The sequence below is a fragment of the Canis lupus genome, chromosome 30 (genome assembly GCF_011100685.1).
Source record: "Canis lupus familiaris isolate Mischka breed German Shepherd chromosome 30, alternate assembly UU_Cfam_GSD_1.0, whole genome shotgun sequence".
NCBI classification, from domain to species: Eukaryota; Metazoa; Chordata; class Mammalia; order Carnivora; family Canidae; genus Canis; species Canis lupus.
Window position 1 is genome coordinate 16,367,547 of NC_049251.1, and position 24,631 is coordinate 16,392,177.

Here is a 24,631-nt window from a genome sequence, read left to right on the forward strand (position 1 = left end):
TACTTACTAAAGAGATTAGGCAACATGCCTGGGGAAGAAACCAAGAGTGAGTATTCCGATTTAAGAGTGAAGAAGCTTTTAATCTCTACATTGGCTACAGGAAAGTCGGGTCCTAATAAACCCTGCCTTTCAGAGGCAGCTGTGGGATTTGCCAAACTACAGACTATAGACTGAATGTTTGTGGTCTCCCAAAATTTCTATGTTGGAATATTCCCAATATGATGGTATTTGAGGGCCTTAGGGAGGTGATTAGGTTATGAAGGTAGAGCCCTTATGAGTGGGATTAGTGCCCTTATAAAAGAGGCCCCAGAGAGTCCTTTGGCCCTTGCATCATGAAAGGACACATCAAGAAGACAGCCATCTATGAACCAGGAAGCCGCTCTCACCAGACACCAAACCCACTGACTCCTTGATCTTGGATTTCCCAATCTCCAAGATTGTTTGAGTGGTTGTTTGTAAGTCACGCAGTCTACAATATTCTGCTTTAGTAGCCAGGACAAACTAAGACAAACAGAAAAACCTCCCTGTGAGCTGGCTACATCACCAGCCCTCCAATTTAAAGGAGAGGGCTGGCCAGAGGAAAGATCTTTACAACTGCTCTCTTGTAAACACAAACCAGCAACCTGAAGTCACCAGACATCTGAGAAAAATCAATAGCACAAAAGAGAAGGTTGCAAGAGAAAGAAATAATGCTGAAAATGGATGGAGAAAAGAACTGTTATGCTAATTAGTACCTTGAAGATATTCAAGAAGACAATGGCATCCATGAAGCAAGAACAAGCTGATAGGAACAAAGATAACAAGAAAGAGGTCCTAGAATTAAAACCATTCAACTGATAGGATAGACAGAATGAAAAATAAGATTGAAGAAAGCTCTTAAAATATATAGCAAAATGACAAAGAGGAAGAAGATATTAAAAAGAACGCTTAGGAGAAGGGAACATAAACAAGGATAAGTAGAAATAATCAAATAAACAGAAGAAAACTTCCCTGCACCAGAGTAAGACATAACTCTTCAAAGTGAAAAAGCCACCAAGTGCCAATCAGAATGAATAAGTATAGACCACAGATCTCTATAAAATTTTGAGCTCCAAAGACAAAGACAAAATATTTTAAAATTCCAGAAGAGAAATAAATGCTTAGCCCTAGAGATCCAAGAATTAGACTAACATGAAATTTCTCATCAGCAACAAGGATGATAGAAGACATTGAAGTGATGCCTTCTAGTTTTAAGGAAAAAGATATTTGAGCTCAGAATTCTGTACCCAGCCAAATAATCAATCAAGTGTAAAGGGGCAATAAGAACACTTTCAGACATGTAAGAGTATTTACATACAAAATCATCACCAAAACAATGACTCAAGAATGTACAACAGGGAAGTAGTTTAAATATTAAAAATAAAGTGGAGTTAAAGAAGATATAGAAGGACGATGATCAACTATAGTCAACAACAAAAATAAAACTACGTGACATGATTACCCATATACCTGTTCTAGGGGGACCACAAATTCTACAGAAAAAGGAAAAGCTTGTCTATTTCCATTTATTTCATAGCCTGTATGGCAAAAATAAACCAATTTCTCAGTAAAAGCACAATTATGTATTTGTTTCTTGGCTCAAACAATAATTTCTCTAAGAAAGACTCATAAAGAAGTCATTGTTTGATACAAAGAGCATAAAATGAGATTTTAAGACTGTGTTTTGTAACAATTCTAGAGATATCATTCCAAACACAATTCAGAGGGCCCAAAGTAGGGTCTCACATTCAGTCTCTACTGATATGATTAAATTCAGGAATATATTTTAGGGTATTTAGATGAATAAACAGACTGCATATCCTTCCAGAAATCACCCTAATTATTTTTCTCAACTGCACTTGTGTTAAATGCTAAAAGATTGAGTGTCAGATTGAAATTCCTGAAAAATACCTGAAGAACTGCTATGCTGTATTGCTGAGTTCGGATTTTTTTTTTTTAAAGATTTATTTATTTATGATAGACAGAGAGAGAGAGAGAGAGAGAGAGGCAGAGGGAGGGAGAAGCAGTCTCCATACTGGGAGCCCGACGTGGGACTCGATCCTGGGGCTCCAGGATCACGCCCTGGGCCAAAGGCAGGTGCCAAACCGCTGAGCCACCCAGGGATCCCCCTGAGTTCGGATTTTTAGGACAGAAAATCAAGCTGGTAAATAGTGTTAACATTCTTTTGTGACAGCTGAGGAGCCTATCAAGGATATTTGCCTAAACAGGAAGCTATCCATCACTTCAGCTAGCAAGAAGAGACATTAGCAGAGGCAGAATTATCTTAGACACTTGCTTTGGACCTGGTCCAGAATATAGAAAAATAGGTATAATAAAAAATAGGTAACTAAACCCACAAAGTCCCACTTCATATGGGGTAATGGGAGTAGACTTCACTTTCCAAAGGCCAGTATAATTTGATGGCTGCCTTGATCAAATAAAAGATCAATGAAGCAGTCATAGAATGCTTATCTTTGAGCCATGTGCTTCCTGTTACCTTATCTGAGATAACTAAATAAGCATACCTCATTAATTTTATGAAGTGGTCATTTATAAATCAGTTAAATGTTAGGACCCGTTTACCAAAAAGTGTAACCTTACGTTCAGGATAAATGACCTGTAATCTACCCTGTCCCTCCCTGCAATAATTATCTCATCAGATAGATGACAGGTTTCAGATAACAAAACCAAATCTACTTATGTACATACATATAACTGTCTTTCCATATGGAAGGAAGAGATGCATCAAGAACATCCAAGTGTTGGGCACCAGGGTGGTTCAGTTGGTTAGGTGTCTGCTTTCAGCTCAGGTCAAGATCCCAGGGTCCCGGGATCCAGCCCAGCGTTGGGCTCCCTGCTTAGTAAAGAACCTGCTTCTCCCTTTCCCTCTATCCCTCTCCTTGCTCATGCTCTTTCTCTCTCTCTCTCTCTCTCTCTCTCTCTCTCTCTCTCTCTCTCTCAATAAATAGAATCTTTATAAAAACTTTTTAAAAATCCAATGTTATCTAATCACTAAAACACAAGTTTGAAAGATGGGAGGGACATAACACAACCCTGCTGGAAATTTTTAACCTCAGTTGAGATGTTGTTCTTTGTTACCAAGACTTTTGGGACCCATAAAAATGAGTTTGATGACAGAGTACTCATACAAGAGGAGGAGGTCTGAATCTTTAAGCCAGAGGCCTGACATCTTCCTTCTACCAACTATGTGTGTGAGTACGTTTTAACTCATGACCTCTCGTCATCTGTGGTTCCTCAGAAAAATAATGCCATTTTGTGTTGCTGTTATTAAATAAGAAAATGTATGGAAAGAACTTTGCAAACTGAAAAATAACCCAAAAAAAACTATTTTCCTAAAAAAATAGCAAATAGGTGAGAAAAAGAACTCATTCAAGCTTAGTCTTATTGTTGCTTATATTATTATTTCGCAAAAGGATCTGAAGTAATTTTATGAATGTTCTTAGTGGAAACTGACAAATACCAATTGATCCTTCCCCAGGCTGTTGGGTTTTTTTTTCATATTTTATTTATTTATTCATGAGATACACAGAGCAAGAGGCAGAGACATAGGGAGAAGCAGGCTCCCTGCAGGAGCCTAATGTGGGACTCAATCCCAAGACCCCAGGATCACGCTCAGACTCTCAACTGCTGAGCCACCCAGGTGCCCCTTTCCCCAGATTGTTGAAGGCAACATCCAACCCCTAATCTGAGCTCTTCTTCCTCATACTACAATAAATTAGACAATATTAAGCTTCTACTTCCAGCAGGCATTTATGTCATTTTTTTCTCTTAGTTTGTCTATGAACAACTCCTAAGAACTTAATATTTAAGACTAGTTAGTGAATGCAGTAGCTCTGTTAAAAGACCAAGAGTAAGGAGGAAGTTTTAGGAGGATTCCATTTGACCCATAAGTGATCGCAGCAACCATGAATTCTTAATTAAAGAACACAGCTGTCCTTCAATTAACGCCAGAGCATTTTGTCCTTCACCAAAAGTGGTTTGGGAGACAATCTTCAGGCAATTGGCTTTAGATCCCCAAAATCATGAAATGATGAAGCACCACAAAAAATTTGGGGGTTCTGTATAAAACCCTGATGACAGGAACTGGTACTTCCTCAACAAGGTTGGTCCCAATCCAAAAGTTGAAGAATGTCTCCAAACATGGAGTGTCATTTGGGGTTTAGAGTTGTTGTTGGTTTTCTGAATTGGGTCAGAAGGCTCAGAAAAATACATCCTCAAGCCAAATCAATAACTTAAGCTTTTTCCTTTCTGAATTTTCTTTCATTCTTCACAATCTGGTCTGTGTGGTTCGGAGCCAAAGTAATTCATTAAAGACATGAGGAAAGAACAATGAGTGGGGAGAGCTTTAAAGAAAAGAGTTCCCCGCCCTCCAAGATTTCCTGATTTGACTCCAAAAACACATTCTGATACAATTGAAAAATATGTGTCCTAAACCGGGGTTTCCTATTGAAACCCAGTGGTGACCTGCAGCTGCTGGGACTTATTGACATTTGAACAACAAACTAAAGAGAATCGAGGCAAAAAAGAAAAATCTTCCCACAAATTTTTTTTTATTCTTGTCCTCACAAAAGACCTTGGAAACAGAGTTAGGGTATTCAAACAAATACTAAAAGGCCTTGGGTTTGTTTTCTTCTTGGCTGAGCCAATTTGCTCATCAGGTCCAGATATTTGGAAAATTTGATTTATTGGAAACTCTATTCCTCCCATGGCTTACTATAGCTCCACAAAGAAATATAAAAATGTTTAACCAATTCATTCTTCTTCCACCATACATGAATTATATTATGTAAATTACAAGTAAAAATCAATAAAATCTTCATATAAGTCCATGGCATACTGCTTTCTGTAAGTTTAGATTCCATAACTAGAGATTTAAGAATTACTACAATATAATGATAACAACAGCAACTAACATGTACTGAGCACTAGTTAAAAACTAGATACTATATGAACTGTTTCACATACATTTCATTATTCCTCAAAACAATCCTATTAGGTACATGTTATTATTAGTTCCATTTTACAAATGAGGAGAATAAAGGCCTTGCAAGACTATGCAGTACAATCAGATTTCAAATATTGAGTTGCCTTTCTTGTAAAAACAGCTTGGAAGAGATTCTGGGTATAAAAAGATGGCAGATGGTACTGTGCAGAGTTGGCTGGGAAACTGCAAATTGCTGTGTGCCTGTATCAAGAGGTCAAGGAGAAGAAGGACACCATGCTCCAGGGTATAGTTCAAACACATACTCCCTCCCAATTTACCCTACAGTCCTGTGGCCTCTCACATCCAACTGCTTCTAGGATTCTCTTTCCTTCCTAGAAAACTTGTCTACTCTCTTCTTAGAGGCTTTGAGCAGTCCTTGCTAAGAATATTCTCCCAAATCCCTATCCCAAACTTACTGCTTTCTTTGTACCCTTTCTCATATGGGCCCAGTGCTAGACTGTTGGTTTTTATTTCCATTATTTTACAGTTTGACTATGTATAGCAAAAAATGCATTTTATGGACTGCCAGGATCAGGATGTTTTCAGTAAAGATGAAAAATGGCTGTATCTTCCTACAGCATCCCCCTTCTAAAAGAAAAATAAAATCAGGATCTACCCCCAAGAATCACAAGAGCTTAGAAGAAGCTGGAGGACATTTAATTTTCCACTATGAGATACATTCTGACCATCCAAGGGAAAGCAAGCCACCTGTCACCAAGTGAAAGGAAAGAACTCCAGGTAAAAAAGAAAGACACATGACAAGGAAATCTAAAGATGTTTCTTATCTGTTTGATATCTCAGGAATATCCTGTTGCACAGGAAGCTGTGTTTTTCAAAGCTTACATTTGTTATTTTGAGATGAATGGGGCTCATAAATTGAATTTCTTTAGTATGTATTGGTCCCGTGCCTCATACCCCTGAATTCATGTGGCAATTAAAATCTGCTGGAGCCAAGACAGTGATTTATTCCAGAAATATTTATTGAGCTCCTCTGAGCAAGGCTCTATTATAGACAGTGAAGGAAAACCAAACAAGACTGCAATAGCCTTCAAAGGGTGAACACTCTTACAAATACCCACACAGCAAGGAAGCAGAGGAGAGGCCCAGGGAGCCATGGAAATCAGAGAAAAAGAAAGTCAGGTCCAGATAGGTGAGGAAAAGGCATCACCACCTGTCTCAAGCAGCTCTGAAGGGAATCTATGCAGCTAGATACACACTGGGGAGTATGGTAGGTTGTTTTGCCAAGCACCTTATCCAAGTCATTTACTGAAAAGAAAAAGAATTTGGTAGAGGTGGTTTCCCACCTAAGATAAAATATCGACTTTTCAAGAGGACATCTCTAGTTTCTCCTCCACTGTCCCCTCTAGCGAAATCATGGACCACGTGTGAAAAGACCAAAAGAAAAATTATGAACATCACTATTTACCTATTAGTGAAGCATTTGGAAAACATATATTGTAAAAGAAATACAATGGAGCCAGAACTTTGGGCAAAAAAGAAATCTGCCCATTTCCCACATTCCCTTCCCACCCCACCTGTTCACACTCTGGTCCAAGTCACCCCTCCTCTCTCCTCCAGCTACTGCAATAGGCTCCCATGGGCAATCCTTGCTTCTATCTCAGCCCTATAATCTATTTTCAATAGAGGACAAGAGTGATACTTTTATAATTGTATTAGTTTCCTATTGCTGCTCTAGCAAATCACCACAAACTCAGTTGCTTAAAACAAAACAAATGTGTCATCTTATTATTCTGGAAGTCAGAAGTCTGAAAACAGAGCTCACAGGGCTAAAATCAAGATGTTTCATCAGGACTGAGTTCCTTCTAAAAGCTCTATGAGAGAATCCATTCTGTGCCTTTTCCAGCTTCTAGAAGCTGCCCACATTCCTTGGTTCATGGCCACATCATTCTGACTCCATTTCTATTGTCACATCACTTTCTCTGACTGTCCTGCTTCCTTCTTATCAGAACCCTTGGGATTACAGTGGGCCCACCTATATAATCCAGGACACTCATCCTATCCCAGCATCCTTAACCATATCTCCAAACTTTCTTTTACCATGCTTACATGGCAACCCCATATTCACAGGTTCCAAGGATTGACATGAATATCTTTGGGGGAAGGGATCATTAATATGCCTACAACAAGAATCATCTCTTTCCTCTGCTCAAAACTTCCAATGGTGCTCCCTCTCAAGAGAAAAGCAAGTTCTTACAAAGGTGTTCAGGGCCATGCTTCATCTTCACACACCTACCCCATTACAAACACCAGAAGCCCATTTATGGTGAAGCTAATGAAGCTTAAGCTTCAGCTCATCTCACTTGTACTTTCATTCCAAGACCCCAGGAGTAGCGCTAGAAACATGTTTGCCCAGGAAATCCTACTGATTCCAACAACATGGACAGGCCTTGACAGCACTGTGCTAAGTGAAATAACTCAGACTGAGAAAGACAAATACCATCTGATCTCACTTATATAGAACCTAAACAAACAAACTTACAGAAAAAGAAATCAGACTATTTGTGGTTATGGGACAGGGTAAAGAGAGGAAGGCAAACTTCCTGTTATAAGATAAGTAAGTACTAGAGATATAATGTGCAACATGACGACTGTAGCTAACACTGCTATATGATACACAGAAAAGGTATGGAACTTAAGAGTTCCCAAAGAAAGAAAATTTTTCTCCCTTTATTCTTTTTTCTTTCTTTTTATTGTACCACACAAGAAGATAGATGTTAGCTGAATCCATTGTAATAATCATTTCACAATATAAGTAAATCAAACCATCATGCTGCATGCCTTAAACTTAAACAGTGATAAATCTCAATTACTTCCCAATAAAACTGGAAAAATAAAAATAATTTCCATTAAAAAACATGTGTTTGTATTTTTTCTGATTTGATTTACAAAAATAAAATATTTTAGTCATGAAGCTAAGATCACTGTCTCTTCCACTCTAATTTCTTGGGGGAAATTGACTTTGTCTAATGTCAGACGGCACTGGGATCCAGAAAAGAGGCTGTCAAGTTGGAAATTCATTGAGTTTGTGTTTATTCATGTGATATTTGTGTATATTTATGTGATTCACGTCATTTCTGTATAGAGTTAAGTCATTGGTCATCCCCCCAGGGTAGGAATGGCTCTCAGAAATGCTACCTCCATGGGGACTCATCCAGTGTTAAAACATGAAGTTACACGCCCCAAGGTCATACAGCAACATGACCATGTGCTATAGCACCTAGCTGCAGAATTATGTGGATCTTGGAGGACATGGGTTTGCAATACAGAGCCAGAAGTTAGCTTGTGCAGAATTCCCCCAGTCATCACACGTAAAATTGTATGTGAAAGATTGCATTTTTTATCAAGTCCTAGTTAAAACAGAATTTATCTTCTATTAGTATAAGAATTACCAAGTATTCAGTATTTCCTGTACCATATATAACAAGCATACTATAATTTTTCATGGGATTGCATAAATGATATTTATTAGAATTTCTGTACTTATAGAGCGCAACCCATTTGTAGCAGTACTACACACAACAAATACATTTGTAACAGCTCAGATATGAAGGAAACTTGGAGGTTTTCCCAAAGTTGACCATTACAAATTTTTACATGACATTCTGAAGTCACGAAGCTGAAAAAAGTATTCTAAACTATCATAACTTTAACTATGCTCCGCATCACTGGCCATCAGGGAAATACAAATCAAAACCACAATGAGATACCACCTCACACCAGTGAGAATGGGGAAAATTAACAAGGCAGGAAACCACAAATGCTGGAGAGGATGCGGAGAAAAGGGAACCCTCTTACACTGTTGGTGGGAATGTGAACTGGTGCAGCCACTCTGGAAAACTGTGTGGAGGTTCCTCAGAGTTAAAAATAGACCTGCCCTACGACCCAGCAATTGCACTGTTGGGGATTTACCCCAAAGATACGGATGCAATGAAAGGCCGGGACACTCGCACCCCGATGTTTCTAGCAGCAATGTCCACAATAGCCAAACTGTGGAAGGAGCCTCAGTGTCCATCGAAAGATGAATGGATAAAGAAGATGTGGTTTATGTATACAATGGGATATTCCTCAGCCATTAGAAACGACAAATACCCACCATTTGCTTCCACGTGGATGGAACTGGAGGGTATTATGCTGAGTGAAGTAAGTCAATCAGAGAAGGACAAACATTATATGGTCTCTTTCATTTGGGGAATATAAAATATAGTGAAAGGGAATAAAGGGGAAAGGAGAGAAAATGAGTGGGAAATATCAGAGAGGGAGACAGAACATGAGAGACTCCTAACTCTGGGAAACGAACAAGGGATGGTGGAAAGAGAGGTGGGTGGGGGGAAGGGGTGACTGGGTGACGGGCACTGAGGGGGGCACTTGATGGGATGAGCACTGGGTATTATGCTATGTGTTGGCAAATTGAACTCCAATTAAAAAAAAGTTTAAAAATAAAAAATAAATTTAAAAAAAACTTTATGCTAGAGGAAAAATTGAAAACTCTTTCTAGTATTTCTATAGAAAATTACGTAACAGAATAATCTATGCTAGAGGAAAAATTTAAAAATCTTTCTAGTATTTCTATAGAAAATTATGTAACAGAATAATGGTCATATAAGAGGCAATCAAAAATAGGGGGACAAAAATATAGGACTAAAACTACCATGAAGTTATGACAGGCAATGAATTAATGAAAATATTAGGTTATTTTTCTGGATTTTGTGATGTGTCTGGTATTTTCAGATTTTCAAAACTGTAGTTTATAGTGATTTATTTTCTTACTCTAAATATTTCCTATTATACTTAATTTTGTATTTTGTATTAGTTTAGGCCTCAACAAAAACTGGATCTAGCCTTGACAAACCTCCCCCTTGTTCCTGCAACTCCAACCACAGTGGGCCTATTTGTTATCCCTTGAACACAGGCACACACTCATCTCAAAGCCTTTGCCCTTGCTATTCCCTTTGCTTCTAGAATGCTTCTTCCAGATATCTACATGGCTCCTCTCTCACTTCCTTCAAACTTTTGCTCAAATATGTCTTTCTCAATTCAGCCTTTCCTGATTACCCTTTTCAAAACTGCAGCCCCATACCTGCTTCCTTAGTGCAGTAGCAGCACATCAGTCTCATAAAATTGTAGCCCTTCAAATGTACAAGATAATTTATTTATTCATTGATTTTGATGACTGGCTTTCTTCCTCTCCCCCCACAAAAATGTAAGCTCCATACAGACTGAAATTTTTTACTTTTTAAAATCTGTTTTGTTCACACACGGCTCTATCTGAAACCCCCGGGGCAGTGTCTGGCACATACTATATGTTCAGTAAATACTTACAAAATGCTTAGATTGGATGGATGGATAAACTAGTAAGTAAATGAATGAATTACCAAAGTTCTGATTATCGTAAGACAATCAACACTACCACAGTCAAACAAGATCATTCCAGCCAAAATCGTTGAAATGTGATGTTTTAATTAGCTTATCCACCATACAAAAATTTACAATTCACAATAGACAATTCCTTAGTTATTAAGGTTACTTTTCTTCATAGAAAATACCATCTTGAAATTACTTCATAAGGTTTAAGATTTTGTCATTAAAAGAATCTAGATTTCAAAGTTAAGCCTAGAAATAAAAATTAGAATTCCCTTTAAATTAGGAAGTTCTGTTGGAACAATTAGAAGACACAATATTACATGAAAACAAGGTCCACCAGGGGACTATAATTCAAATAGCATTTATTAAAGCCACTCAAAATAATAACAATGGCAGCTACAATTAGAGGCTTGATAAATGCCAGATACTGAATTAAATGCTCAAATACTGAATTAAAGAAGTGTTCTAAGGTGTGGGTCTATGTTAAGGGACATAAAAGCATTTTTTTAAATAAATGATTATAGTTCAAGGGATGAAATTAAGGATTTTTCTTTTACAAAGCCAAAGTATGACAACTAGAATATTATACAGTTGGGAATGCTAAATCACAAAGAAATGGAGAACTGGCACAAATGCATTTATAAATATGTCCTAAAGGCCAATAAGTATATATGGCATACAATGTCATTCAAAGTATTTATAATTTTATTACTCACTATAAATGTCGTAGTTCAAAATTGACTTATTTTTGTGTTTGTGTCATGCTAATATTTAAACCTATTCTAGCAGAGAATACTGATTAATATATTCATTAACCATTATTTTCTTATTCAATTCACTATTCATTTGTTTATTCCTTATTCATATTCAGATACTCCTATAACTATAGAATAGTAATATTTAATGTATTTTTCCAGTCAACTTATAAAATGTTATTTAAAATGTGTTTTTAAGCTTCCCACTATAATGGAGCAACTTGTGTCAGGATCAACCCATCTGTTGAGAACTAAAAAAGCTAGATGAAATATATAAAATGTTTGAAAATATATAGAACAAAATCTGACAAAACTTAAAGAGCCAAGAACCAGCAGAGAAGAGAAAGGTATTAAAGTAAATTTAGTATTCTGTACCTTTCCCCTTAAGGCAATTGCTAATTCCTCAGCTTCCCAGAGATGAGAGAAGACAATAGAGTTAGAACCCAGCAGCACTTGGCGGGATGAACACTGGGTATTATGTTATATGTTGGCAAATTGAACTCCAATAAAAAAATAAAATAAAATAAAAATAAAGAACCCAGCAGGGAAGAGGATCTTTGGTAACACTCTAGGTTTCCTGTTGACTTCTGAAGAACTGCATTCTAGAAGTAAGAACTAACAAAAATAGAGTAGGCCTTATAAATACTAAAAATCAGCCTCATGATATCTCAGTCTGTGACTGGATCAAGATAACCTGTTCCTTCTCTAACTGCATGTGAGAAGAAAAGTAAATTCTCCTCAAGGAAGATAACACTATCTACATCCCCTACAATTTTTTTTATGTGCAAGGTCTAGATTTCAATAATAAATTATCAAGTATGGCAGGGAAAAATATCAAACTATTGAAAACCAAGAGAAAAGTAGAAAAAGGAAATCAACCTATAGATGATCTAGATATTGGAACTGTCAGACGTGGACTTTAAAATAATTGTGATTAACATGTACATTAGAATGGATGACAAAATGAATAATTTCACTAAAAAAACAAATTATGCATAAAAGAAAAAAAGTATAGAATTTAAAAATATAATAATGTAACTAAGCATTCAATATATGAGTTTAACAGCACAGTAGACATAGCAGCAGAAGGGAATAGTTGTAAATTAGTCGTTAGAAAAATATTAAAACTGAACACGGAGGGAAGAAAAAAGTTGAAAATATCAGAAAAAAAGCATAAGCACATTAGATACATGTTAAAAGATCTATCATATGTATCATTTGGAGTCCCACAAGAGACAACTGAGGGAATAGGGAGTAGTAAGAGTATTTGAAGATATTCTGAGAATTTTCCAACATCCAAAAGAAGTCAAGCTGAAAAAATAAGAATCTCTGTAAATTCCAAGTTAGATAAATACTAAGAAAACCATACCTAGGCCAGAATAGTAAAAAGGATGAAAGACAAAAAGAAAGCTTTTGAAATAGCCAGAAGACATATCACTTCAACAAAAGAATTTAAGAGAGTAACAAAAGAATAACAAGCCTGTAAAAAAAAAAAAAAAAAAAAAAAAAAAAAAAGAATAACAAGCCTGTCAGTTTACTTTTTAAAAGAATGAATGAAGGCCTGAATGTAATGGAATGGTACCTTTAATGTGCCAGAGAAAAGACTACCAATCTGGAGTTCTATGCTCCATAGAAATGATTCATCCAATATAAATCCAAAATAAGGATTCTTTTCTCCTAATAAAAGTGACTGAATTCAGTTTTTAAAAAATGAAAGGAAGTCTTTAGGCAGAAGGAAAATTATTCCAGAGAGAATCACAGAAATGCAAAAAAATGAAAAAAAAAATGAAGTATTGTAGGTAAATCTACACAAATAATGAATATGGTGACAACACCACATGTTATTTGTTACTGCTGTCTTATTAGTTTTAAAATATACAAAGAGTTAAATACATGATAACAATGGCACAGAGAGTAAACAAGGAAAAAAAAAGAGTAACAAGGAAAGTTAAAATGCTCTAAATTCTTACATGGCTCACAAAGTAGTAAAAGTACTAAATTAAATAGATGTGTTGTAATCTTAAGAATAACCACAAAAACAATATTAAAGGAATGATAAGTAACAAGCTAACATGCTTAGAAATGGAACAATAGAAATATTGCTTATGCAAAGGAAAGCAACAAAAAGAAAAATAAATGTAGAACAAATAATAAGATAATTTATTAATCATAAATATATCAGTAATTTTATTAACCATAAATGAACTAAATATTTCATTTAAAAGCCAAAGTTTATGTTTTCATTTAAAAGCCACTATATGTTGCATCTTAAATTTAAGAACATTAAGGGGCTCAAAGTCAAAATATAGAAAAAATATATTTTTATATATAAATATATATATATTGATTAATGTGAACATTAATCAAAGGAAATCTGGTATCCCTACACTAATCTCAGATGAAGTATACTTCAATATATAAGAATTACCAGAGATAAGCAGGGCCATCCATAACAATAAAAGATTATTCTTCCAGGAATACATAACTCTATGTATGCATAAATCTACTATGTAACTTAAAAAAAATATAAAGCAAAAACTGACAGAACTAAAAGGAGAAATAGACAAATTTAAGAATATCTTGATAAACTAAAATATGGCTGTGATAGTTAATTTTAATGTGTCAATTTGAGTGGGCCATGAGACAGCCTGGACATTTGGTCAAATAGTATTCCCTATGTGTCTGTGAGAGCATAATATGAAAGAGACCTTTAAATAATGTAGGTGGCAGAACAGATATGCTGTTGTTCCAAACTACAGAACAGAAAGTAAACTTTAAAAGGATGTGAAGTTCTAGTTAATATGTAGGAGAATTTACTGTCCAGAGAATTATCTATCTCCTAAATTACAAACTTGGACATGTCAGAGTAAATATTCAAGGAAAATATTCAGCAACACTCTAGGAATAGATTGTCAAGTTGAAAGAAAATCTGAACAGGATGATTTTTGAAGACCGTTCTAATTCCCAGGTTTTATCATTCTGTACAACCTAAAACTATATTAATAGAATTATTAGATCAAAGCGAGTATCAATTGGAAATAAGGTATAACATTTAGGAAAGATATCACAATTGATACTGTAGATTTAAGAGTTATCTCCATGGAGATGAAAGTAGTCAAGATAGAAGAGGAACCCTCTGCGGAGCACATACAGAGAGAAGACTACAGACGACTGAACCAGGGGAAATTCCACTGAGATCCAGTGAAGGAGACAGGGTCACAGCAGTCTGAGAATCAAGAATTTCCACAAGACTCATGAAGATCAAGGGAAAATAACATTCAAGGAGGGAATATTCCCCCCTCCCCACCAAATCCATAGAGAAGTGATAAAGGATGGTGTTGAGGAACAGCCCCTATAGAGAGTTTCCAGTGACCGGTGGTTTTTTAATAGCAGCCCAACCTAACCTATATCCTGAGTAACAAAACATCAGATTGCTTAAAGCCTACATAATACCTCAATTAGAGCAGCACACAATTTTGAGAAGTGTATGAGAGCAAGAAGACATCTCTTTTCTGCACTTTCTATTTGCAACTGTGCACAATGACTATGATGGCACATTTTTAAGTACATAGTAAACACTCTGTGGAGGAAAAAAAAAGACTCCTATTTCAAAGGATTTAAAGATAGCATAAAAATCTAGAACACAAATAGGACTAAGAACACCAATGCTGCCTCTTCCTTCCTTCCCAGTTAAAAAGCTGAGGAACCAATGACTGGATAACTTGTGCCCTACAATACTTGGGATAACAGCAAAGATTTAGCGTCTGGGACACCTGGTGGCTCAGCGGTTGGGTGCCTGCCTTCAGCTCAGGTCATGATCCCGCAATCCAGGATCGAGTCCTGCATCGGGCTCCTTGTGGGGAACCTGCTTCTCCCTCTGCCTGTTGTCTCTGTCTCTGTCTCTGTCTCTCTCTGTCTCTCATGAATAAATAAATAAAATCTTTTTAAAAAAGATTTTGGGTCTGGAATAATTTCTATCACCTTTTGATACAGAATTTTAGAAAAGTGAAATGGAAGGGATTGGGCATTTCTCATTTCTAGTGGTACTCAATAAAATTTCCCATGTCCTTTTCCCTCTAGACACCAAAAAGTTACAAAAATGTACAGGAGAATCCATTAAAAAGTAATAACGAACTAGGGGTGGTGGAAAGGGAGGTGGACGGGGGGTGGGGGTGACTGGGTGACGGGCACTGAGGTGGGCACTTGACAGGATGAGCACTGGGTGTTATTCTATATGTTGGCAAATTGAACACCAATTAAAAATAAATTTATATAAAAAAAAGTAATAACCCCAAAGTTGTAAGAATCCTTATAAAACTAGCACTGTCTTCGTATGTCACTGATTAGCGGGTACTGATTATCACTTCATTCTAATGGCCTCATTTTCAGTTAAAAAAAAATAGAGGATTTTGAAAAAATTATACCATCTTTTCAAACAAATTAGTATATTAGATGAAAACCAAGTTCAAACAAAAACTAATACCTTCACAAGTACTTAAAGAACTTTTGGATTTGTTGTTGTACCATACGGAATAAATGCAGGCAAAAATAACACTCTTTAAACACATGTATTAATAAATATACATGTTCTTTTACACACATTGAAAGATGCCTGTGAAAGTAGGTTCCATGTTACATATCTTTTTTATCACCAATCCTTTACTGCAGGACCAAACCACTATAAGCTGATAAACACTATAAGCTCACAATAATGCCTGAGAATCGGGAATATAAATTCCAACCAAAAAAAACAACCTCCTTTGTAAGCAAAACAGATGCATTGCCTAAGGCCCATAATACTTTGTGGGACAGACAAAAATGTTTAAATTTAAATTATTTTAAAATTAGAAGAAAAAGATGAATACATAATAAATTCATAATAATAAACCCAGCCTGGATTACATTTGTCTTTATACTCACACAATTGTAAAATATACTTTTTAATGTTTTTTGGAGGAAGGGGCCAACAAAATGCCAATGAAAGTCATAATGTGATCTACTCCACACCCCATAAATATACAGAGGGCTTTCCTGTGGAATAATGTGTGCTGGTTCCACAACCTCCACATTTTGGAACCAAGAACAGCCTTAGTTTTAAGAAAACCTCTATTTATTTCTTTTCCTTCCCATGTTACCAAACTACATGAAATCTCAATTAAGAATTTTACACAAGAATAGTGGTCTTTATATGCTTTAAAATGGTTTGTCTTGGGCCTCCCACATGAACTACATAGAAAGAGTGAATTACCAAGAATGGAAAAGTTCCAAAGAAGTTGGCTAAGGAGGAGAACCCTAAGCCCACCTTGTCCCCAGGGTTACAAACCAGGTAACACCCACATCAGTGTAAATAACCCAGAAACTACCAGAAATCTAGCAGAACAGACTCTCCGCAGCTAAATGTAGAAAACACACACAAAACAGGGTAGGAAGGGCAGAGACGCAGTCAGGAGCTCAATAGACCTATGCGACTGTCCATGGAAGGGAAAAGACATCATGGGTGCAGAGACTAGAAAGAAACAGATCCTTACAACAGGTGTCCCAGGCCCAGAGAATCCCTATAACATTTGGTTTTGAAAACCAGAAGGGCATATTTTTCTCAAGAGCTTACAATCAGCAAGGCTTAACATCTGGAACTTCAAAATTCAACCTGCTCCACCCTGGGAGAGCCTGGAGAGAGGGCAATAGGGAACTGAGTCCTTACCCTAAAAGACACACCATAAGAAACGTCTCCAAGGACATACAGCATAGAAGCATCAGTTTGAAAAGACACCTGGAGTTTATGGAGGGTGACTTGTTTACTAATCTCAGAGAATGTATTGGAGAAGCAGTGATCCTTGGGAGACTTCTCAAGGAACAGAGGAGATGGTGAACATTACTTTCCTCCCCTGCCCCTCAGCCTAGACACAGAGAGCCCCCAACAAAGTCAACCCAATTTTACAATTAAGATACACACTAATTAAAAAGGCAAAAGTAGTAACAAAGAAAAAATTTGAAAAGCATCAAGAGAAAAGAAAACAGTTACATACAAGGGAAACTCTATAAGGCCATCAGCTGATTCTTTTTGGCAGACACTTTGCAGAACAGAAGGAAGTGGGACAGGATATATTCAAAGTGATAAAAGGAAAAAAAAACTGCGGCTAAGAATACTCTATCCAGCAAAACTATCATTCAGAATAGAAAGAGACAGTTTCTCAGACAAACAAAAACTGCAAGAAATATTTAAGGGAACTCACTAAGTAGAAAGGAAAAACCACAAGTACAAGAAAAAGAAGTAGGAAACAAAAGCAATAAAAATAGGTACATTTCTAAAAATTAGTCAAGAGATCACAAAATTAAAAGATATAAAGTATGACATCATATACCTGAAACCTGGGAGACTGGGGAGAAGACTAAAGAATGGGTTCAAACTTAAGCAATCATCAACTTATTTTAGACCACTATAGGCATAAAATGTCATATATGACCTAATAGTAATAACCACAAAAACTAATAATATATATGCAAAATATAAGAGAAAAGAATCCAAATATATCATTAAAGAAAGCCTGTAAACTATGAGAGAAAAGAGCAAGAGAAGAAAGGAATAGAGAAGAGAAGATTTACAAAAACCACCATAAAACAACTAACAAAATGGTAATAAGTACATACATAGCAATATTTACTTTGAATGTAAATAGACTAAATGTTCCAATAAAAAAATAGGGTGACAGAATGGATAAAAAGCAAGACCCATATATATGCCACCTACAAAAGATTCATTTCAGACCTAAAGACACATGCAGATTGAAACTAAAGGGATGGAAAAGCATTTATCATGCAAATCGAAGTAAAAAGAAAGCTAAGGTAACAATACTTATATCAGACAAAATAGACTTTAAACGAAAACTGTAAAAGAGACAAAGAAGGACACTATACAATCATAAATAGAACAGTCCAACAAGGTATAACAATTGTAAATATTTATGCACCCAACATGGGAGCACCCAGATACATGAATCTACTAATAACAAACATAAAGAAAGCAATAAACAGTATTACAATAATAGGAGACTTTAACCTCCACTTAAATCAATGGACAGATCTTCAAAGCAGAAAATCAACAAGGAAACAGTGGCTTTGAATGACACATTGGAACACATGGATCTAACGACAGATCTATTTATAACATTCCATCCTAAAACAGCAGAATACACATTCTTGTCAAATATGCATAGAACATTCTCCAGAATAGATCACATATTGAGCCACAAATCAAGACTCAACAAATTCAAAATGATTGCAGTCATACTATGCATCTTGTCCAACCACAACACTATGAAACTAGAACTCAACCAGAAGAAAAAAATCTGGAAAGAGAATAAATATATGGAGGCTAAATAACATGCTACAAAACAATGAATGAGTCAACCAAGAAATTAAAGAGGAGATCGAAAAATACATGGAAACAAATGACAATGAAAACACAACAGTCTAGGAAATGCCTAGATGGCTTAATTGGTGAAGCATCTGCCTTGGACTCAGGTCATGATTCCATGATCCTGGGATCAAGCCCTGCATTGGGCTCCCTGCTCATCGAGGAGTCTGCTTCTCCTTCTCCCTCTGCCTCTGCCTCTGCCTCTCCTCCTCACTCATGCTTGCTCACACTCTCTCGTTCTCTCAAATAAATAATCTTTAAAACATACACACATACACACACACACACACACACACACACACACACACACACACACAATGGTCCAAAATTTTCAGGATACAGCAAAAGCTGTTCTAAGAGGGAAGTTTATAGCAATACAGGACTGCCTCAAGAAACAAGAAAAATCTCAAATAAAAAACATAACTCTACATCTAAAGGGGTTAGAAACAGACAGAAGGAAGTAGAAGGAAGGAAATATTAAAGATTAAAGAATAAAATAGAAACCCCCCAAAAAAGAAAACAGATCAATTAAACCAGGAGTTGTTTCTTTAAAAAGATCAACAAAATTTGTAAACCTTTAGCCAAACTCATAAAAAAACCTCAAGCAAAATCAGAAATGAAAAAGAAATAACACCACCACAGAAATAAAAAGGATTATAAGAGAATATTATAAAAAAATTACAGTCCAACAAACTGGACAACTTAAAAGAAGTGGATACATTCCTAGAAACATGTAATCTCTCAAAACTGAATCAGTAAGAAATAGAAAATTTGAACAGAACAATTACCAACAAGGAAATTGCATACATAATCAAAAACTACCAACAAACAAAAGTCCAGGACCAGATGGCTTCACAGGTGAATGCTACCAAACATTTATTTTTTTAAGATTTACTTATTTATTTGAGAGAGAAAGAATGAGCAGGGGGAGGGGCAGAGAGAGAGAGAGAGACTCCCCACTGAGTGCAGAGTCCAATTCAGGGTTCATTCCCACAACCCGGAAACCATGACCCAAGCTGATATCAAGAGTCAGACACTTAACCAACTAAACCACTCAGGTGCCCCTATCAAATATTTAAAAAGAAGTAAGTACCTATTATTCTCAACTATTCCATAAAAGAGAAAAGGAAGGAAAGCTTCCAAATTCCTTCTATGAGGCCAGCATTACACTGATACCAAAACCATATAAAGGCACTACAAAAAAAGAGAACTTATCTCTGATGAACCAATATTTCTGATGAACACAGATGTAAAAATCATCAAGATATAGCAAACCAAATCTAACAATACATTATAAAAAAATCATTCACCATGATCAAGTGGGATTTATTCCCAGGATGCAAGGGTGATTCAATATTTGCAAATCAATCAACATAATACATCACATCAATAAGAGAAAGAAAAACCATATGATCTTTTCAGTAGATGCAGAAAAAGCATTTGACAAAGTACAACACCACACATGATAAAAACTTTCAAGTAGTTTTAGAGGAAATATACTTCAACATAATAAAGGCCATTTATGAAAAAGCCACAGCTAACATCATACTCAATGGAGAAAAACTGAGAACTTTTGCTCTAATATCAGGAACAAGACAAGAAAATCCACTCTCACCACTTTTATTCAACATAGTACTGCAAGTCCTAGCCACAGCAGTCAGACAACAAAGAAATAAAAGTCATCCAAATTGGTAAGAAAGAAGTAAAACTTTCACTATTTGCAGATGACACAATACTATATGTATAGAACCCTAAAGACTCAAAAAAAAAAAAAAAACTACTAAAACTGATAAATGAATTCACTAAAGTCACAGGATCCAAAATTAACATACAGAAATCCATTACATTTCTATTCACTAGCAGAAAGAGAAATTAAGAAAACAGTCCCATTTATAATTGCATCAAAAATAATAAAATACCTAGGAATAAACCTAACCAAGGAGATGAAAGACCTGTACTCTGAAAACTAAAATGTTCATGACAGAAATTGAAGACAATACAAACAAATGAAAAGATATTCTATGCTCATATATCAGAAGAACAAATATTATTAAAATATCCATACTATACAGAGCAACCTACATATTTAATGCACTGCCTAGCAAAATGCCAAGAACATTTTCCACAGAACTAGAACAAATAATCTTGAAATTTGTACTGAAAGATCTCAAGTAGCCAAAGCAATCTTGAAAGAAGAACAAAACTGGAGGTACCACAACCCCATATCTCAAGATGTACCACAAAGCTATAATAATCAAAAGAGTATGGTACCAGCACTAAAAATAGACACATATATCAATGTAACAGAACAGAAAACCCAGAAAGAAATAAACCAACAATTATATGGTCAGTTAGTCATTGACAAAGTAGGAAATGGTGTTGGGAAGGGCACTGAGGAGGGCACATGATGAGATGAGCACTGGGTGTTATACTATATGTTGGCAAATTGAGTTTAAATAAAATATTTTTAAAATAAAATACAAAAAAAAAGGGCAGCCCCGGTGGCGCAGCGGTTTAGCGCCGCCTGCAGCCCAGGGCGTGATCCTGGAGACCCTGGATCGAGTCCCACGTCAGGCTCTCTGCGTGGAGCCTGCTTCTCCCTCTGCCTGTATCTCTGCCTGTGTGTGTGTGTGTGTGTGTGTGTCTATGAGTAAATAAATAAAATATTTTTAAAAATAAAATACAAAAAAAATGATGTTGGGAAAACTGGACAGTGACATGCAAAAAATGAAACTGAATCAGTTTCTCACACCATGCACTCATGAAAGAAACCTCAAAATGGATCAAGGACCTAATTGTGAGACCTAAAAACATAAAAATCTAGAAGAGAACGCAGGCAGTAATTTCTAGGACATTACCTGGAGTAATATTTTCCTAGATATGTCTCCTGAGGCAAGGGAAACAAAAGCAAAAATAAACTACTAGGACTATATCAAAACAAAAACCTTCTGCACAGCAAAGGAAACAATCAACAAAACTAAAATACGGCCTACTGAGTGGGAGAAGATATTCGTAAATGATATATCCAATAAAGGATTAGTATATAAACATATAAATAACTTATACAGTTGAACTTATACAGTTCAACACAAAAACACAAATAATTCAATTTAAAAATGGACAGAATACAAGAACAAACATTTCTCCAAGGGAAGACATACAGATAGTCAACAGACACATGAAAAGATGGTCATCACTGATCATCAGGGAAATTCAAATCAAAACTACAATGACCTATCACCTCATACCTGTAAGAATAGCTAAAATCAAAAACACAAGAAAAAACTATTGTTGGTGAGGATGTGGAGAAAAAGGAACCCTCTAGTAGTGTTGATAGGAATGCAAACTGGTACAGCCACTAAAGAAAACAGTACAGAGGTTCTTCAAAAAATTAAAAATAGAATTATCATATGATCCATTAGTTCCACTACTGGTATTTAACTAAAGAATACAAAAACACTAATTTAAAGGGTTACATGCACCCCTTTGTTTATTGCAGCATTATTTACAATAGCCAAACTATGGAGGCAGCCCAGTGTCCTTTGGTAGATGACTGAATAAAGAAGCGGTATATATATTATTACACCATAAAAAAGAATGAAATCCTGCCTTTTGCAGTGATGTGGACAGAGCCAGAAGGTATAATGCTAAGTAAAATAAATCAGTCAGAGAAAGACAAATACCTGATGATTTCAGTCATATAGGGAATTTAAGAAATAAATTTAAATGAACAAAGAAAAAAAGAGACAAACCAAAAGTAGACTCTTAACTATAAAGAACAAACCAACAGTTTGTTCACCCACCAGATGGCAGGGGTGGAGGATGGGTGAAACAGATAAAGGAAATTAAGAGTACACTTATGATGAGCACGGAGTAATATACAGAATTGTTGAATCATTATATTTTACACCTGAAACTAAAGCAGTGTATGTTAACTCTACTGGAATTAAATTTTTTAAAAAGAACAAATAGATTATAATCATAATGTTTGAAATTTGAGTCAATTAGCTGGGATTTTTTACATCTTAAAGAATGTGAGACTTATATGAATATGGTTATAATAAAGAATATATGAGAGAATTATTTTTTACCCACAACATCATGTTTGGCTTGTTATATTTTCATATACATCATCTCTAGCCCAAGCTTCCTGATGATGTTGTGGAAGTTTATATTCTCAACTATTGCAGATATTCAACATCTCATTGGGATTAAAATATCACTTCTTCATGAGTTTTCCCCATGACAACCCCAGGCTGACTAGAAGGTCTCTAATCTGTGCTCCTCTATCAAATATACCAGTTGTAGTAATGTTTAGCAAACTATTTTTAAATTATCGTTGCTACTGTAAACTTAACAATTGTGTGACGATACACGCATTTTATCAAACTGTAAAAATCTTGAAATCAAGAAAGGTTAGCACTTCCTAGCATATCACATGGGCTCAAAATATTTGTTGACTGCCTGCATAGCAAATGAATAGGTTATAATAGCTCTCCAGTCTATGACCAAATAAATCTATAGGAACTGATGTAACCCAAAGATGTATCATCCCCAATCATGATGATGCTAATGATAGTGTCAGATTTCTCTGAAAATCTGTCCCAAAGCAGATATAGAATCAGATACGTGGCCAAAACATTTGGCCTTATTACATCACAATGACTATTGGTCTGTAAAATGAAATTATGTGTAAGGAAGATCAGAAAGTTACATTCCTCATACAATGTCAATTAACTAATTGCCCATTAAAAATAAAACATTATCTCTATGATATTCGTGCCAAGAATGTCCAATCCAAATCTATTTGGGTGTTGTAATGGTCTTTTCCAAAATTCTGTATAATGAAAAACTGTTGTAAATTTAAAAGAAAATAAAGGAATTACAAGCCAAACACAATGTGTGAACATCTATTAGGTACCATACCAAAAATAAAAACCAGCTCTGAGAGATAAGATGTTTTATGGACAAATGGAGAAACTGAAAAATGGAATCTATGTTATTTACCAATGTTATATTTCTTGGGTGTATTGACAATATTGCAGTAATACAGGAGAATATCCTTGTTCCTAGAAAATTCTTCCAGGGATATAGTATCCACGAATCAACCAGTGTAACATACCACATTATGAAGGAAGCAAAATGAAGGATAAAAATCATATGATCATATCAACAAATGTAGAAAAAGCATTTGACAAAACTTGTCACTCATTCATGATAAAAAAAATATCAGCAAAGTGGGTTCAGAGGGCACATATCTCAACGTAATAAAGGCCATGTATAACAAACCCACAGCTAACATCATTCTCAGTGATGAGAAGCTGAAAATGTTTCCTCTAAAATCGGGAGCAAGGCAAGGATATCCACTCTTGCCACTTTTATTCAACATAGTACTGGAAGTCCTAGCCATAGTAATCAAGTAAGAGAAAGAAATTAAAGGCACCCAAATTGGTAAAGCAGAAGTAAAATTGCAGTACTATTTGCAGATGACAATAAACAACTGAGACTATATCAGACTGAAAGACTTTTGCCCAGTGAAGAAAACCATCAATAAAATGAAAAGACAGGGATATATGGGTGGCACAGTCAGTTAGGAGTCCGACTCGAGGTTTCAGTTTAGGTCATGATCTCAGAGTTGTGACATTGAGCCCCACATTGGCTCCACACTCAGTGTGGAACCTGCTAAAGTTTTTCTCCCCCTCTCCCTCTACACCCCCTACCCACTCACTCTAAAATAAATTTTAAAATCTTTTTTTAAAAAGACTACTGAATTGGAGAAGATATTTGTAAATGATATATCTGGTAAGGAGTTAGTATAAAGAATTCATACAATTCAAGATAAAAAAAATTGGACTTAAAATGGGTAGAGAATCTGAATAGACATTTTTCCAAAGAAAACATACAGATGGCCAACAGATGCATGACAAGATGCTCAACATCACTGAGCATCAAGGAAATGCAAATCAAAACCTTACAACTGTCAGAACAGCTATAATCAAAATGACAAAAACTGTTGGTGAGGATATGGAGAAACCGGAGCGCTCATGCACTGTTTCT

The 24,631-nt window shown here is 35.8% G+C and overlaps 1 protein-coding gene across 4 annotated transcripts in view; it reads right to left on the reverse strand.

Annotated features, from left to right (window-relative positions):
- Window positions 1-24,631, reverse strand: part of ATP8B4 (ATPase phospholipid transporting 8B4 (putative)) — a 237,960-nt gene that overhangs the window by 192,699 nt on the left and 20,630 nt on the right. The window contains exon 1 of one of the 4 annotated variants that reach the window (XM_038580391.1): window positions 6,807-6,878. The exons of the other annotated variants lie outside the window; for them this stretch is intronic. The gene's annotated coding sequence lies outside the window, so the exon portion shown is untranslated. Of the gene's footprint in view, window positions 1-6,806; window positions 6,879-24,631 lie in introns of those variants that run through there. 4 annotated transcript variants of the gene reach the window in all.